This window comes from Prionailurus viverrinus, chromosome B2, assembly GCF_022837055.1.
Source record: "Prionailurus viverrinus isolate Anna chromosome B2, UM_Priviv_1.0, whole genome shotgun sequence".
In the NCBI taxonomy this organism is placed as follows: Eukaryota; Metazoa; Chordata; class Mammalia; order Carnivora; family Felidae; genus Prionailurus; species Prionailurus viverrinus.
Genome location: NC_062565.1, coordinates 3,893,924 through 3,911,467, shown reverse-complemented (window position 1 = coordinate 3,911,467; position 17,544 = coordinate 3,893,924). Strand labels below are relative to the sequence as shown.

Genomic DNA, 17,544 nt, shown 5'->3' with positions numbered 1-17,544 from the left:
CATTGCTTACCTGGTATGGTGGCCAGCTTCCAAGATGGTGGCACTCCTTTGGCAATCAGGTCGTAATAGACAATGATGCCTGTTTCAGTCACAAAGCGTCAGAACATAGCAGCTGACTGACTCCCAGCAAGAGACTGCCCATAAAAGGAGGTATTTTCATTTATCACCATTTTCATTGATAAATTCACAGTTCTCTAAAAACAATCTTTGATGTGAAGGACAAGGGCCTCCCCAAGCAGTTCACTGAGAACATCACCAAAGAGTTAGTCCTGATGCCCATGGCTACAGAGGATGCACATAGGAGGTGAGCCACTTACCATCTCCTATGGGCGGGCAGAGCAGCTGACCCAGCAGGGTCTTGGGCAGCACTGTCATCTTTTCGGTCAGGGCATCCGTGGAGCTATCCTAGGGTAACGGAGCGAAGTCCAGGTGTTCTGCCACCATGACAACAATGTAGTGCTTGAGAAAGAAAAATAAAGATGTAGCTAGTCATGGCTGGGCGGGGAGACCTTATTTTAGGGCATTTCTTTCAACGATGTAAGGAGCTGGGCTTACATGGTGATGGGATTAGCGGCAATGGAAGGAGGCACATAAACTTTCAGCCTGAGGTTTTCAGGCATGAGTTTCAGCTCAAGTGCCCGATGGCGGAGGACCCCAAGGACACGGCAATGTCCCCTCACCTCCAAGCCGTGTAATTTCTCCAAGTATCTTCTAGTCAGGAGTGTCCTTCCAAGAAACAGTATATGCTAACCTGGGGAAATGTATAATAGGGGACTTATAACACCAAACCAAAAGATTGCCTTTCAATTCATCACCAATACTATTGAGAACCTAGACCTAGTCCTTATTCCCGTTTTATTCATCATTCTTCTCCATAAAAATGAATTTCGTTCTGGCCCGTGGCTCTTGAGACAGCGGTCAAACGAGTTATATGACTGATTTGCTCTGGGTAAATATTAGAATGTAACAACTTTGTCTTGTAATTTTGATACATTAGTCATCAATTTTCACATCGACAAGCTTGTATTTAAATGGCCTTAGATTTGTGTAGGTAAAATGTACTTTCTTCTCATCGAGAAAATAAACATAAAAGATTAGTGACTTGAAGAGAAGCCAAAGCATAGACAAAGCAAGACCCCACAAGTGGTTAAGAGGTGTAATGAAATCAGAGGTACTGTGTAGTGTGGTCACGCTTGGTCCTACGACTCACGTGGATGTAAAATCACATTCATATAATATACGCCACATAACTGATACTTTTCCTTAATGAGATTTCATCTTTTGTGCTTTCAAAAAGAATCCATTTTATTAAAAATTTGAGGGGCGCCTGGGTGGCGCAGTCGGTTAAGCGTCCGACTTCAGCCAGGTCACGATCTCGCGGTCCGCGAGTTCGAGCCCCGCGTCGGGCTCTGGGCTGATGGCTCGGAGCCTGGAGCCTGTTTCCGATTCTGTGTCTCCCTCTCTCTCTGCCCCTCCCCCGTTCATGCTCTGTCTCTCTCTGTCCCAAAAAAAAAAAAAAACATTGAAAAAAAAAATTGAAATTGGCCTTACTTAAAATAAACTCACATGACAGTAGTTTCTCTGACATAATCTCACTTGAGAGGGGAGTGACTAGGGAGCAGAGTAGTAGAGGCAGGACTGATATGTAAGATGGGCAGGTGCAAAGACTTCCCAATTCTTCTCTTAGAACGAACATTTGAGGAAACTCCATACCGTTTTTGCACCAGTCTGCATTCCCACTGAGAGTACAAGAGTTAAAAGTAGAACTACCCTACGATCCAACAATGGCACCACTAGGTATTTACCCAAAAAATCCAAAATACTAATTCAAAGGGATACATGTACCCTGATGTTTACAGCACCATTACCTACAACAGCCAAATTATGGAAATGGTCCAAGTGTCCATCAACTGATGAATGGATAAAGAAGATGTAACATAGGGGTGCCCGGGTGGCTCAATCAATGAAGTGCCTGACTTCGGCTCAGGTCATGATCTCACGGTGTGTGAGTTTGAGCCCTGAGTCAGGTTCTGCACTGACAGTGGGGAGCCTGTTTGGGATGCTCTCTTTCTCCCTCTCTTTCCCCCCTCCCCAACTCATGCTTTCTCTCTCTCTCAAAATAAACAAACTTAAGGAAGATGTGGCATATATATACAATGGAATACTACTCAACCATAAAAAAGAATGAAATCTTGCCATTTGCAACAATGTGGATGGGGCTAGAGAGAAATAAATCAGAGAAAGACAAATACTGTATGATCTCACTCATAAACACCGTATGATCTCACTCATATGTGGAATTTCAGCAACAAAACAAACGAGCATAGGGACACAAAGAGAAAGGAGAACCAAGAACTACACTGCAGAGAACAAACTGATGGGCACCAGAGGGGCGGTGGGAGGGGCACAGGGGAGACAGGTGATGGGGATTAAGGACAGCACTTGTGGGGACTGGGTGTTGTATGTATGTAAGTGTTGAATCACTAAATTGGACACCCGAAACCAATCTTCCAGGTACATTAACTAGAATTTAAATGAAAACTTAAACAAAAAAGAACTAACATTTGGTGGAAAGATATTCATACATTTGGGGGTGGTTTTACTTTAACAAATTATTTCTGAAAATATGTGTTCATCTTTTTCACACCAGTGCTACAGTTCCTCAGAATAGCCTTCCTCTCTTCACACGTCATTTTACATCTTAAGTCACACACAAATACATTATTTATTCCACTGCCTTCCAATCCAATGTCCTAAAGCCCACTGCTCAAGGAAGGGGAGCTGTAGTTTTCAATAAAAAGCACTTTAATATTGACTTGATGGTAATTAGTCTGCTTTTTCCAGAAAACAAACTGGATATATATGTATAATGTACATAATTTACATGGAAATTTCAAATAGGAGTAGACCGCAAAAATTGTAGTCCAATAGCGCCATGATCAAATATTCCCTTCCCAACCCTCTCATTCACTTTTCATGTTACTTTATTAACTGGTTACTATTAAATTTAAAAACATAAATTTAAAAAAACATACATTTTAACATAGATTTTGCTTTCATATTAAATAACATTTGTGCTAAAAAAAAAAAATCCCAAGACCCAAAACAGTGTTAAATTCAAAATTTGCTCAAAGGGCATATGTACCTACTTATTACTTATTTTACCTGAAGAAAACAGTGCTTAGTAAAACAAGACTAACAGTATTCTTAACATAAGCCAAATATATCTCAACCTAAAGTCCAATATCATGTTTGATGATGAAATATCGTACTATTTCCAGGAGTGTGTGTGTGTGTGTGTGTGTGTGTGTGTGTGTGTGTACTAGCTATGGGTGTATTTTTTTTCCCCTCCTCAAAAAGGCAGAAAAGTTCTGGAAAATATGGAGAGAAAGTTGAATCACAGATAAATTACACAAAAAAATATGTTTCATTTTTATTTAAGTAGAAAATATACGAGTATAGTCAAACCTAATAAGGAACAAGCTCAAAAGTGATCAGTATTGATCAATGTATTTCCTACATTAAAGGTTAGATGTCACCTCTGGGAGAACATTAAATAATGAGCATGTCAGGCCAAACTATGATCCAAATGGCTCCATATTCAGTAATAGGCACAAAGCCAAGTCTATGGTTCTAACAGTCATCAATCAGGAGAGACAAAACACACAGCGAACTGAGTGAGGAAAGCTTAGTAGGAAGAATCATGAACTCAAAGGACTGCAGACAGGAGGAGGTGGCTGGACGGAAGTAAGAAAACTCTAAGTGACAGGAAGAGCAGAGGTTAGGGGCAGCTGCTGCTCCCCCCGCCCCCCACCGCCTCCCGCTGAACAGGCACCAAGGACAGAGACCCAGACCTTAGTAGCAGGGTGGGCTGGGAGTTGCAGAGGGCTGTGCCCTGGAGGGAGCCAAGTTCAGGTGTCGAGGGGCTGCAGAGGTGGCCCTGGAGCCTGTGGTGGGCACCCACATCCAGCAAGCAAATGCTTTTCTTCTAACAACGTCCCTTTAGGGCCATCTGAGGACACTTCAGTACCAGCTAACAAAGGCCTAATATTCAGTAAAGGCCAAGTCCATTTCCCGGGAGCAGGCCAAAGGGGATATTTTTGCTAAAACACAGGGCACAGCTGGCCCCTCTGAAAAAGTGTGGAGAAGCCCCAGGACATTCCTGACATCACCTCCAGGCTCTCTCTCTCCAAGCCTTGCCTGGAAGGACCCGAGGAGGTGCCCCCGGGCCGTTGTTACCTTCCTGCCCTTTCCCTCAAGTTGCTCAGAACCGAACATTAACTCAAGTAGGTTCACTTCCCAGGCCATTCTACAAAGAAGAAATAGAAGCAAGCTCTAACACCCGTCCCGCTGGAAACTAAGCTCCTTTCCTCCGTCCATCCAAATCCCCACCATTACTCGGTCGGCCAGGTGAGCAGCCAGATGGAAAAGGAAGGACGCCAGCAATAAGAGGGCTGCAACGTAGTTTCTTTCTGATTATATTCATCAGCTCAATTGAGTATGCCCGTAACTCTCAATTATTGTTTACCGACATAAAACTTCAGGTCCCACTAAAGAGTGTCTTCTCCTAATTGCTGTCACACAGAGCCAGGACCTGCACAGTAGGCCACAGCTGCTCTGGGGGCCAAACTCGAAAAAATAAATCTGTTCATCTGCTCAGACAAAAAGCTTTTCTCTCTTGGCCCATATTCTAGATGGTCACAACAAAACAAACAAACAAAAAACCCCAAAATACTTCTCAATAAAATTAATAACCACAGGCTCTACATCCTTTAGTTTTCGATTCACATATACGCTATTTACACAGTACAAGAAGACCAAGGTCATAAAATGTACATACAAGTGGCCTTGCTATTTAGCAGAAGCAAACAGGAAGTCTGCTCGTGGTCAAAAAGAAATAAACATTAAAAAGCTTTTTTAATGAAAAAGAAAGTACCCAAATTAAGAAAACAGAAATGTGGGCAAAAGGCAGAGGGGGCAAATAAAACTCCGTAAAGGTGAATTTAGTACCAGATTAGACACTGCTCAATTCTTGAACTGTAAGGAACGGCTTAAACAAATAGAATTTTGTTTTTTCCAGCTTCTAGGTGGCCCCAAACTCGTAGACTAGTTCCATGAAGCCAGAAGGAAACGGGCTTTTTCGATTTTTCCGCTCTACTTATGTGTGCACAGATATCTGCTGCCTTTCTTGGAGGAAGGGTTGTACCTCTCTGCCACACGCTGTCCATCCGGTTCACGGGACTTGCCTTGATCAATGCAGTCGAGGCAGAAATAACATGTAATTTCTAGCTGTCAAGTTTTCCCGCATACTCTCTCCTTCCTCTGCCATGAGACTGGCAGTATTTCCCACGGGGGGCTGCCCATCAGCCTGGCATGAAGATAATGGGGCCAGGGGATGCTGGCAGTCTACACGTGCTACACGTGCAACGTGAAAAGGAAATAAAACACCCCAGATGGAGGTTTCACTTGGCCCACCGCGGCTTAACCACACTCCCGATCAATGCAGAAATTAGCGCAGAGCAGAGGGTGTTACCACACACTGAAAGCAAAACAAAGCCAAGACGACACAATTTTTGCCATTGGCTCCAGGGATGGGACAGGGACAAAAAGAGACTGTTATTACGGTTTGAAAGGACAGGTGTCCCTAATTTGCACAATGCTTTCCCTACGATAACTTACAGCTAATTCCCCTATCGACCTTACTAGTTTTGGTGAAGTTTTTGGCAAAACAAATGTACATCATGTGATGTGCTACTGACTACATTTGACAAAGTACTACCAAAAGTTGGGGGGGGGGAGACAGAATCAAAAGTAATTGGCTGGTTTACAAACAGGAATGAAAGAAATTGAGAGAAACTAAAAATTCTAGGCTTCCTGAGTGGAAAGAAGCGACTTCTTCCCAGCACCAACAGTTAAAGGGAAAATCGAGAAATGATTTCAACAAGAAAGCTCTTTTTAGGCTCAGTCGTGGGCAAATACCAGATCAAGGTGCGACCACCTCACTGTTACAACCGTCTCTCAATGGTCTGAGATAATGTCCTGTGAAACACTTTAGTTAACGAAATGGCTCAAGAAAATGAAATTAAAGTGATGGCTTTCCTACTGAAGCCTGATAGGCTCAATGTATCCAAAATCCAGAGGTAGGAAGGGTAGGGAAGGAGGAGAAAGAGAGAGACTGAGAATGAACTCTTAAGAGGAGAGGTGGGTGTGGCTACTGATACACGTAAGCAAACAGATAAGAAGGTGATGAACATCCTGAGTTGTGTAATACCGGAGAGCTACCAATCTGAATAAAAGAGGCTACAGGAGGCTGTGACTCATCAAAGGTTCAAAGGTCACTTGGGGTCCTCCCACTTTTTGTACTGTCAGAGGTCGGCCAAGAAATCTGCTTGGTTTGCAAGGACTCTTCAAATGTGGCCAAAGCAGATGGCAGAGAGGGAAGATGCCCCCAGAGGGTGGAGCCATGAGCCTTGAAGAAAGTTCTGAGGGCACTGCCGTACTCACTATGGGGTGCAGGACCCCCTTCGGAGACTCCTGTCCGTCTCCTGTGTGATTTCTGATTTCAGTAGCACCTACTGTGTGTTCCCCTATTAGCCGTTGCCTTGTCTGTGTTCTAGCCTTACACACTGGGTGTGTGTAGGGAAGACATCTTGTTAATACATGGGTTTCTGGAACAAGAGAGGTCACGTTCCAACTGATGAGATAATGCCATGAAAACACTGACCGTCAGGCCTGGTGCTCTGGTTCACTGGGACTTGAGAGCTGGCTATCAAGCTGGCTATGTTTTGTGTGCAGAAGGGAGCATTAACGGAAGACAGTTTAACAGAAGCCTAGACTGTGTTAAACTGTATTAGTGTTCAAAAACATTCCCTGGAGGGACGCCTGGGTGGCTCAGGTGGTTGCATGTCTGACTCTTCAATTCAGCTCAGGTCATGATCCTGCAGTCCTGAGATTGAGTCCCATATGGAGCCCATGTTCAGTGTGGAGCCTGCTTGGGATTCTCTCCCTCTCTCTCTCTCTCTCTCTCAATCTCTCTCTCTCAAAAAGAAAGAAAGAAAGAAAGAAAGAAAGAAAGAAAGAAAGAGAAAGAAAAAAGAAAGAAAGAAAGAAAGAAAGAGAAAGAAAGAAAGAGAAAGAAAGAAAGAAAGAAAGAAAGAAAGAAAGAAAGAAAGAAAGAAAGAAAAATTTCCCTGGCCGTCCTTTGGGACGAGTTATACTTCTCTATCTCTGTTCTGTCGGTTTTGGCCATAGGACTTGTTTTTCCCCAAGAAATTTGAGTGGAATTGACATCTAGGCAAAACTTTTAATCCAGCACCCCGGTCACCATGATTTCTCTTTTGGTTCTGCCATGAGACCATCCATGTTCCAGACAACGCCTCATTCATCAGATGGGTCCTAGAGTTATGGTAACATGATGCACAGCTACAGCCAACACACAATGGACATGAATTGCAAACATCACATCAGCCTTTGTTGTTAAAAGCAGCTGAGGGGCGCCTGGGTGGCGCAGTCGGTTAAGCGTCCGACTTCAGCCAGGTCACGATCTCGCGGTCCGTGAGTTCGAGCCCCGCATCGGGCTCTGGGCTGATGGCTCGGAGCCTGGAGCCTGTTTCTGATTCTGTGTCTCCCTCTCTCTCTGCCCCTCCCCCGTTCATGCTCTGTCTCTCTCTGTCCCAAAAATAAATAAAAAATGTTGAAAAAAAATTAAAAAAAAAAAAGCAGCTGAGATTTGGGGGTCATTTCATACCTCATTCTAATCCAGCTTGTGGTCTTCCCATAGGGCTACACCTCCAGAGCTCACATCTACAGCCAAGACAGGAAAAGAAGGGGGAAAAAAAAAGATGAGGCACAGGCTTGCTTTTTTAATCCATCAATGGCCAGAAATGTGTATTTCCAAGGAAAGCACAAAGAGGAGGATTTTGTTTTTATAGCCATTAACAGTAGAGAGGAAAGCTAGGGCACAGAAATTAGAAACTCTACTTGTAAGTAGTACTCTTTCTTTTTCCTTCTTTCTTTTTTCTTTCTTTCTTTCTTTTTCTTTCTCTCTTTCTTTCTTTCTTTCTTTCTTTCTTCCTTTCTTTCAAAATTTATTTATTTTGAGAAAAAGAAGGGGGAGGGGCAGAGAGGGAGAGAGAGAGAGAATCCCATACTGACAGTGCGGAGCCAGACATGGGGCTTGAACTCAGGACCTGTGAGATCATGACCTGAGCTGAAATCAAGAGGTGGACGCTTAACCAGCTGAGCCACCCAGGTGCCCCTAAGTAGTAATTTTTGTAATTTATTAGAAGTAAAAGTAATTTAAGTAAAATTCTATGCTCAAATCTAGTCTTCTCCAACCCTCGGGCTACCATTCACTTTCCAGAGTTCTCAACCAACTTTTCCATGCATCCTGCCCATATCACAGAAATACATTCCTGGTTTTTGAACCTACTTCTTTAGATTTGTGTTTGGAGTTGTTTTCTTCAAACTTTTTTTTTCTTTTAATAATCTTTTGGGATTACTATCCAAACATCACATTAGAGGTTTCTTAGAAGAAATATTTTCAAGTGTTTTATGTTTTCAATAACATCATAAAACACGTGAAATCAACTTGGGGATTTCGGCATTTTGGAAGGAGGAACTATAAGTGCAAAGGCCCTGAGGCAGGAAAGAGCTCCATGGGGAAGGCAAAGGGAGAGTGGATGGAACGGAGGTCAGCAAGTGACCTGATAAGTGACACCTGCAAGAGACTGAATTTGGCCCATTTTGTCTTAATTTCACGGAGAAGACTCTGGAAAACTTTAAACCAGTAAGTAGTGTTATCATATTTACATTTTCAACATTATGCCTGCTGCGTGGAGATGCACTAAAAGAGAGGAGAAGCTGTGGGCCAGGTAAGAGTCTGTTCTACTTACTCGGAAGACAGGCGATTGCATGAGAAACAGAGGAAACGACTAGTGATGGTATTTGGAAAATGTCTGAAGGTAGAGCCGATGGAACATGCTGGTGGAGTGAATGCTCACTACCGAGGGGAAGAGCAGACTAATTAAGAAAGACTCTGAGGTTTGGGGCAAGATTAGGTGGGAAAATGGTAATGCCCCCCCCCCCCGGGGTAGGGGGAGATGGAGAGGGTTCCGGAGTCATTCTTGTGGTCATGTTAAGACCGAGGCACCTCCTGGACACTCAAGGAGAGATGAAGGCAGCTGAAGAGGTCAAGTTCTGAGCTGAGGGAAGAGGTCAGAGGAAGGGCATGTAAGAAAGGAGACCGGGCTCATCTCGGGAGTGAGCCTGAACACAGAAGAAATTCAAGGACGCCAGCCTGGGCACACCAACAAGGGAGGTTAGAGAAAACATGAGAACCTGCTAAAAAGATTCAGGAGCAGCAACCAATGAGGCACAAGGAAAATCAGGTCCGGCTCACCGGTGACAATCAAGTGAAACAATCCAGGCGAGAAGCAGGTGAGGAAAGCTGTCGGGCTTATCAGACAAAACCTAGGAACTGGACACTGGATCTGCCAGCATGGAAGTCACTGATGGCTTCGCCAAGGGCTTTCTCATCTCGAGTGGGCTCGAGAATGAACTGGACACAAGGGAACAGAACACAGGTCTGGGCGCAGCTTCTGCGATGTTCTGCTACCAAAGGGAGCGGAATCACAGGCGGTTAATTTTCACAGAAAGCCCAGTGGTCTCTGTGCCAACAGCTATGATCATAAAGCCACAAGGCATTTGAGTCAACCGCGGTGGACACTACGTGTCCGCTCTGTCGAAAGCCTCGTTCTGACAAACGGTCCTGGTGGAGACAGGGCTCAAAGGGGACGGGGACACACCCCATCCTGCTGAAGAACAGAATGAACACCCCTGGAAACAGGGGGCCTGGGGTGTCAGGACCCTACAGAGAAGGAACGCAGATTCTGATGGGAAGATTGGGGAAGACAGAAGGGACCTTGCTGGCTGCGAAGCATGAGGACGATTTAAGGAGTCTGGTCTACTTAATCTACCGATTAAAGTTAAAGATTAAACCACTGACCCAGTAAAATCTTCCCACCGGGGAGCTTACAGGCTAACGGTTTTGAGGTAATCATTTACCACATGGGGATTTAAGGCACTGGAGAAAATGCTGAAAAACTTGGAGGCATTTTTTGGAAAGAAATGAGGACCCTGCACTCTCTCAGGTTAGTCTTCAGTCTTTCCCCACAACATTCTGCTTTTGAGGGGATGGGGGTGGGTCTTTTTCTCATTTGCTATTTTGGGGTAGAGGCTGTGGGGTAGTGAAGAGAACTCCTCTTTCCTAAGATAATTCTGCAAAGTGACAGAGAACATCACCTTTTCCTAGTAGAAGCAAGAGCTCCAGAACCCCAGGGAATAAAGCTTTAGGGAACAAAATCATCCAAAACAATAGCTGCAGAAAGAGGGGCGCCTGGGGGGCTCAGTCAGTTAAGCGTCTGACTCGAGCTCAGGTCATGATCTCGCGGTTCGTGGGTTCAAGCCCGGCATCGGGCTCTGTGCTGACAGCTGGGAGCCTGGAGCCTGCTTGGGGTTCTGTGTCTCCCTTTCTCTCTGCCCCTCTCCTGCTCAGTCTCTTTCTCTCCTTCAAAAATAAATAAACATTAAAAAAAATTAAGTAGCTGCAGAAAGAGAGAGAGAGAGTCTGAACTATCTGAAGCACATGGAGGTGAACCAGCAACTTTAAACTATGCTTTAAGGGTGACTATTACCCAAATACTGGGACTAGACTGGATACCTGCAGCTTAAGAGTCATCTACTGGGCTAATTTTTGTGCAATGCATTAATAATAATAATAATAATAATAATAATAATAAAGCACTGATCACATCTATGGTGAGATAAAAATGCGAAAGCTGAATTCTGAAAAGGAAGATTTTATCAGGGCTAAAAGATCAAATTAATCAAAACAGACAAGACGCCTCCAATGAATTTATGCATGGGGAGAAGTAAAACAAAATGGAATCCATGACGTTGGGAAGTAGTTATTGGGTGAAGATTTGGGGGCAGGGGACTCTGATTTGGGAGCTGTGAATATGAGTCCCAAGCTGCTTCGTGTACGGAGAAAATGTTCAGTGCTGAGGCCAGGTATAAAAACATGTGAGTTTCTAGCAGCTGAGCTGGGGACCTGAAGGAGGAGTCTCACTCCCCAGGGAGCTCACGAAGAAGACAGGGGTTCGTGCAAAGGGAAGAGACACAGAATCAGCGCTGGCCGGGGCAACGGCCAACGGAGAGAAGAATGACGCGTTCAGCATCCTTGCGGGTTGTTCCTAATGTACTTAGTCTGATTAAATAGGGAAGAGGGATGACCTTCAAGTTTATATCTTACCCGGGCCCCCGGGCCCAAGCTACAGATTCACAGACGCAGTGCCTGCCAGGCCATCTTCTCTTCTCGGTCTAAAGGCATCTCGAACCCAACAGTCCAAAATGAAACTCTTATTTTCCTTCTGGAAACCCGCTTCCTTCCCACTCGCTGCTCCCTTTCCCATCTCTACGGAGCACAACGCCCTCCCTCATTTGTTCAAGCCACACATCTAGAAATTTCCAACGATCGGCCCCATTCTCTCCTCCCCTCCCCACCTCATCAGCAATTCTTGTTGGCTTTAACTCCAAAACAGCCCCACAAGCAGCCTCACCCAGACATCAATGCTCGCGCAGGCTACCACCGCCTCTGCCCAAGCTCCCGGTCTTGTCCCTTAGAGACCATGCATCACTCAGCAGTCAGGTGAATCCCGTCCCCTTCCTTGACTTGCAGGACCCCATGTGGCATGGCCCCCGCCCACCACTTAGGTCTCCCTTGCCACATGAACCTGCTCGCTCCCTCTGCACCGGACCTGGACGAAACTGCCACTTCCTTGCCCGGAACGCTCTTGCTCAGGGCTACTTTCTTCTCACCCCTCCCACTGCAGCGCACATGGAACTTTCCGTACAACCTGGTAAAACACTTGCCCTCTTCTTGCTAGTTACCCAGTGGCTGTCACTGTGACCCTCAGCTTCTTCATAGCAAATGCCATTCTCGGGTTTTTCCTTTTCTTTTTTTTGAAAGTTTATTTCTTTTGAGAGAGAAAGAGGGCATAAGCAGGGGAGGGACACAGAGGGAGAGAGAGGGAATCCCAAGCAGGCTCTGCACTGTCATCCCGGAGCCCAACTCGGGGCTCGAACCCACAAACTGCGAGATCATGACCTGCGCCGAAACCAAGCGTTGGACGCTCGACCGACTGGGCCCCCCAGGTGCCCCAAGGTTTTTCTTCTCCGGGGCGCCTCTCCTGGCGGCCCAGCTGGAGTTGACAAGGCAGTCCAAGCAGGACACATCTGATGGAGGGCAAGGGACGCCACCGGGGATGACGCGGGAGGCACCGCTGTCGGTTATCAGAAAACCTGGCAAGTGCCTCCGTCCTAGCAAGTACAGAGAGGGGGCATCTCATGAGAACGAAGCCCTTTGGCCACAAATGCAAGAGAAAGGTCTAAGGACGCATAACATTCCATTCGCCGGTTCAACAAACATTTGCCAAATCAATGAAGGAACTAGCAGTCAGTGACCTCTCAGGAGAGTCCTCACAGGGGCTGACCGTTGGGAAAAAGCGTTAGTCTGAAAGCCTTCAATCCCTGTGACAGATACTATCCTTGCAGCTCAACCAACTGCCCTACAGGTGGGCCGACACGATACACAAATTACGTCTACAGCAACGCATCCCTTCGTTTGACGGGACTGCTCCCAGGGCCACCAGAGCCACGCACAGTACAAAGTCCGCTGGCTGTCTCCAGCTTTCATATAATCGCATGTTATAACTAAGAGGTCCGGTCTGATGGGAAGCACAGGCCTCCAAACTTTATCTCACAGTACAGCGTCTCCCTACGCAGATAAAGGGGGCTAAGCGTCCACTTGTCGTGCTGAGCACCGAGTCAGGTAGAGAACTTTCGGGTCGTTCTATTGGACGCCCCAAACGAACATGACGCCGTGTGTTAACTACGCTTTTATTTTATTTTATTTATTTATTTTTTTTGGGACAGAGAGAGACAGAGCATGAATGGGGGAGGGGCAGAGAGAGAGGGAGACACAGAATCGGAAACAGGCTCCAGGCTCCGAGCCATCAGCCCAGAGTCCGACGCGGGGCCCGAACTCACGGACCGCAAGATCGTGACCTGGCTGAAGTCGGTCGCTTAACAGACTGAACCACCCAGGCGCTCCTAACTACGCTTTTAAACACCAGATCTTCTCCCTGTCTCCAGCTTGGACCTTGGCGGGGTGGGGGGGGGGGGGTGGGTGGCGGTGGCGGGGTCATGTGCCTTGGCTTCTCGTTCCCTTTCTCGGGCAGCTCCTTGCCTCACCCTGCTAAGGCTTCTGATCTTTCCAGGGCTGGTGGTCAGGGAGCCAGGGAGGTGGCTGGTAAGAGGCGGGAAGCGATTTGGGACGGAGACTCTCGTGGCCTGGCACTGGTGTTCTCGGGGCTTGGGAGGGTGGTCGATGTGGAGTCCTTCAGAGAGCTCCCCAATGGGGACACCCTTACCACGCCTCTGTCAGCTGCTGGGCCTCCTGCGGCCCATCCGCCTCTTCTGGGGTCACGTGGCCCCTCTAGACAGTTCTCTGGCGCAGGATTTACTGTCGGCCAGAGCCCTCCCGAGTCGTCCACATCTGGCTCAGAAGGAGCCTGCCGCTCTCTGCCCGGGGCTCTTTGCACCTGCTGCCGGGACAGCTTCGGGTGCCCGACGGCTCGGCTGGCAGGGGCTCTTGCTCTGCTCTGCGCAGCCTCCTGCCCTTGGATTGAGGCAGATGTCGCTCGCCAGCCCCTTCTCTCTCTCACTCGCAGGCACACAGCCAAACCTCCAGCGGACACAGGTCAAGGTCTCTGGACGGACCCCTGGCAGGCAGCTTCTATCATCTGACACAAAGGGCAGGGCAGCGCCCGCCTCCCGCAACCCCCTCTCTCACGGAGGCAGGGTGAATGAGTGACAGACCAAACCAGCAGCTTTCTCTCGAGAAACTCTCTCTGAGCGTCTACATCTTACCAGTTTGGGCCCTTGAAGTGCCCTCGAAGTGGGCTCAACAGCCTCCTTCTCGGTCCCAGATAGTGGTCTCCTACCACTTGGGAATGGAGGCCACACTCACTGTGGTGTTCTCAAAATAGTCTGGGTTCAGTCGCATCGAGTACAAGTCCCATTTTTTAATTAATTAAAGTTTACTCTGAGAGAGAGAGAGAGAGAACGAGTGAGGGAGGGGCAGAGAGGGGGACAGAGGACCCGAAGTGGGCTCTGTGCTGACAAGCCTGATGCGGGGCTCGAACCCACGAGCCATGAGATCGTGCCCTCACCCGAAGTCGGACACTTAACTGACTGAGCCACCCGGGTGCCCCGAGTAAGAGTCCCACCTTAACATCCAGGCGTGCACACACACAACACACACACATACACGCGCGTGTGCGCAAATCCATGCACAATCTGTGAAGGGATCCGTCAGGATGAAAGGTTCCCAAGCTCCAGACACTGCGAACAGCTCTTATGACAGTTGTGCTGTTGCTGCCGTTTTAGATGTATTTTTGAATCACAGTAGTCATTCATAAATATAGCATTGTTGTAGTTCATTCAAACACCACAGATCCAGTTGAGTTCCCTGGTGCCCATTCTTCCCGAGGGAAGGACCACGCTTACCGTATTATTGTAGCTTAATTTTAAAACCAGAGCTCAGGACAACGTAGATGACAGCTGTCACTGTCTCCGTGTTAGGATTTTTCTGTTCATAGTTTTCTGCTCCCTTACAAACACACAAGCTACACAATGTAACGTTATATTTATGTACGCTTCCCTTGTTTTATTTCCATGGTACTTCTTGTTCTGTAACTTGCTTTCTCCTTGTTTTTTTCGAGTTTTTATTTTAATTCCAGTTAGTTAACATGCAGTGTCACACTAGCTGCAAATGTACAATATAGTGATTCGACAATTCTGCGTCCAGCGCTCATCTCGACGGGTGCCCTCTTTAATCCCCATCACCTGTTTCCCCCTCCCCCCCCCTCCCCTCTGGTGACCATCAGTGTGTTCTCTACAGTTAAGTCTGTTCCTTGATTGGTCTCTCTCTCATTCTCTATCATTTTTGCCCCTCTGCCTGTTTATTTTGTTTCTTCCATTCCACCTATGAGTGAGATCGTAGGGATTTGTCGTTCTCTGACTTATTTCGCTTAGCATTATACTCTCTAGCTCCATCCACATCGTTGCAAATGGCAAGACTGCATTCGTTTTATGGCTCAGTGATAGTCCATCGTATGCGTATATCATTTCTTCTTTATCCATTCATCCATCGATGGACACCTGGGCTGCTTCCATATCTTGGCTACTGTAAATAAGGCTGCAATAAACATCGGGGTGCATGTATCCCTTGGAATTTACAACTTGCTTTTTTCACTTAATATGTCTTTTATTTTTCTTTTCTTTTTTAAAGTTTATTTATTCTGAGAGAGAGACAGAGAGAGAGAGAGAGAGAGAGAGAGAATCCCAAGCAGACTCCACACTGTCAGAGCACAGCTCGATGCAGGGCTCGAACTCACAAACTCATGAGATCGTGACCTGAGCTGAAATCAAGAGTCAGATGCTTAACCAACTGAGCCACCCAGGCGCTCCTTAATATGCCTTTTCAATCTTTATATACTTACGTGGAGAGATTTTATTAATTCTTTTCGATGACTGTATAGTATTCCAAAAAATATGTGCTTTACTTAATTACTTAAATATTAATGACCTTTAATTAGCTGCTAATTTTTCACTTCTCCAAATATTGCTACAAAGACGGTCTTGGGACATACTTTCGTGTGGCTGTGCATAGTACTCTCTGGTAGACGCCATGAAGCACCAATATCAAGTGGAAAGATGCACCGATTCCCACAAATAGCTTATCTCCCCACACTCTTGCCTAAACTCAGCGATAAGTCTTTTAAATATTTATGGAAGCAAATGGGTAAGAAATAACAAGATCTGGTTCTTCTAATGTCCATGTCTTTGACAGTAAGGCAGGGTGTATTTTCCCGTATCTGTTCGTCATCTGTTTATGTATTGTCCTGGTAGTTAACACACTCTACACCCACTTTCTGATACTTTGTCTTTTTTTTTTATGATCTTGAAGTTTAAAAAACCCCACTCTTATCTGATATCATACTGTAATTCATTTCTACCCTCTCATCCCCGCTAATGACCTCTTATGGCATCTATCGCTACGGATAGTTTCATGCTTTTTTGCATCCCACGGGATCCTTATGATTAGATGCAGGTGTAGTTGGGTGTAGCTTTAACTTCATTTCTTGGGCTTCAGACTCATTGTGATTCCTGAATCTGAGGAATATTGTTTCATCCGTTCTGGAAAAGCCTTGATCATTATTTCTTAAAGTACTGCCTCTCCTCAAGTCTCTTCCTTTTCTTCTCCTAGAAGTCTCATTCGACATATTCTGGACCTTTTCATTCTCTTCTCCAGGCCCCCTAATGTTGCTATCATACCTCATGATCTCCCTGAGCTTTATTCTGTATCATTCACGTAGCTCTACCTTTTATTTCACTCATTCAGTCTTTTAGATACATCTAGTCACTTAGTTTCCTATTTTAATGCCTAAGTTTGCTGTTCAGATTTCAAGTAGTGTCTTTCTTAAATCTTCCTGTTCTGTTGGGTGTCTTCTATGTTTTAGAGACTATCCTGTATTTCTCCACTTGTTTTAAGCACGCTTATATAATGCGTTTATCAGTGTATTTTACCCTTGGAAGATCTCGGCAATTTGATCCGGTCATGTGTTGAGTCCGAGGGTTTGCTTTGGATGGTTGCTTCTGTGACTGTTTATAATTTTGGATCTCCATATTAAGTGGAGCTTCACCTTCAGTAATTCCATGTGATCTGTGTTGAGGACATCAGCCTGGGCCCAGTTCTTAGAGGAGATGTTCAGCTGAGAAAGAGTTCTCAGACAATGAAAACTGTGTAAATTCCAACCCCCAACTCTCCATGATACAGTTGTGAATCTTCAGAATTTCCAGGAGAGGCTCTTTATTTTCAAACCAGAGCTCAGGACAGCATAAAGTTGTCATTGGCTCGCTGTTGCAAGGGACAGAAGCTCTTTAACTCAGTTTTGAACTCCTTCAAGGGCTCTGGTTCTGTAATAGGATCTCCACTACAATCGCCTTCCTGGCAAGAAGATAGAGGTCTAAGGCTCTATCCCTCATCCCCAGGGACCTCAAGATCCCGCATCATGGAAGCTGATGCTGGCTCCTTACCCCAGTCCCAGGGTCACTGAAGAGTTAGCTCATACTGTAAACTTTTCATTACATCCATGGGGATATCTCTTGCTATCTTTGGAGCTATGTCTTTAAAAAGATGTTTGCCATGTTTCGTCTGGTATCTCTAGATGTTTGTAATAGACAGTTTTTTGGGTAATTTAAGCCACTGGAATCTTCTAGATGAAATTTCAAAGACTGTCAAGTTTTAACATCCAGTTGATTCCTATATCCATTGAGAGACATGGGAACACAGAACTGGAAAGAATGTTATGACCCATTAAGGCAACCCGTACCGGACCCTTCATTTTTGAGACACAGAGA

General features: G+C 45.9%; 1 protein-coding gene across 1 annotated transcript in view; it reads right to left on the bottom strand.

Annotated features, from left to right (window-relative positions):
• The window catches only part of SLC17A1 (solute carrier family 17 member 1), a 212,720-nt gene that overhangs the window by 127,354 nt on the left and 67,822 nt on the right, over positions 1–17,544 (bottom strand). The window contains exon 12 of the mRNA XM_047858095.1: positions 318–459. The gene's annotated coding sequence lies outside the window, so the exon portion shown is untranslated. The remainder of the gene's footprint in view (positions 1–317; positions 460–17,544) is intronic.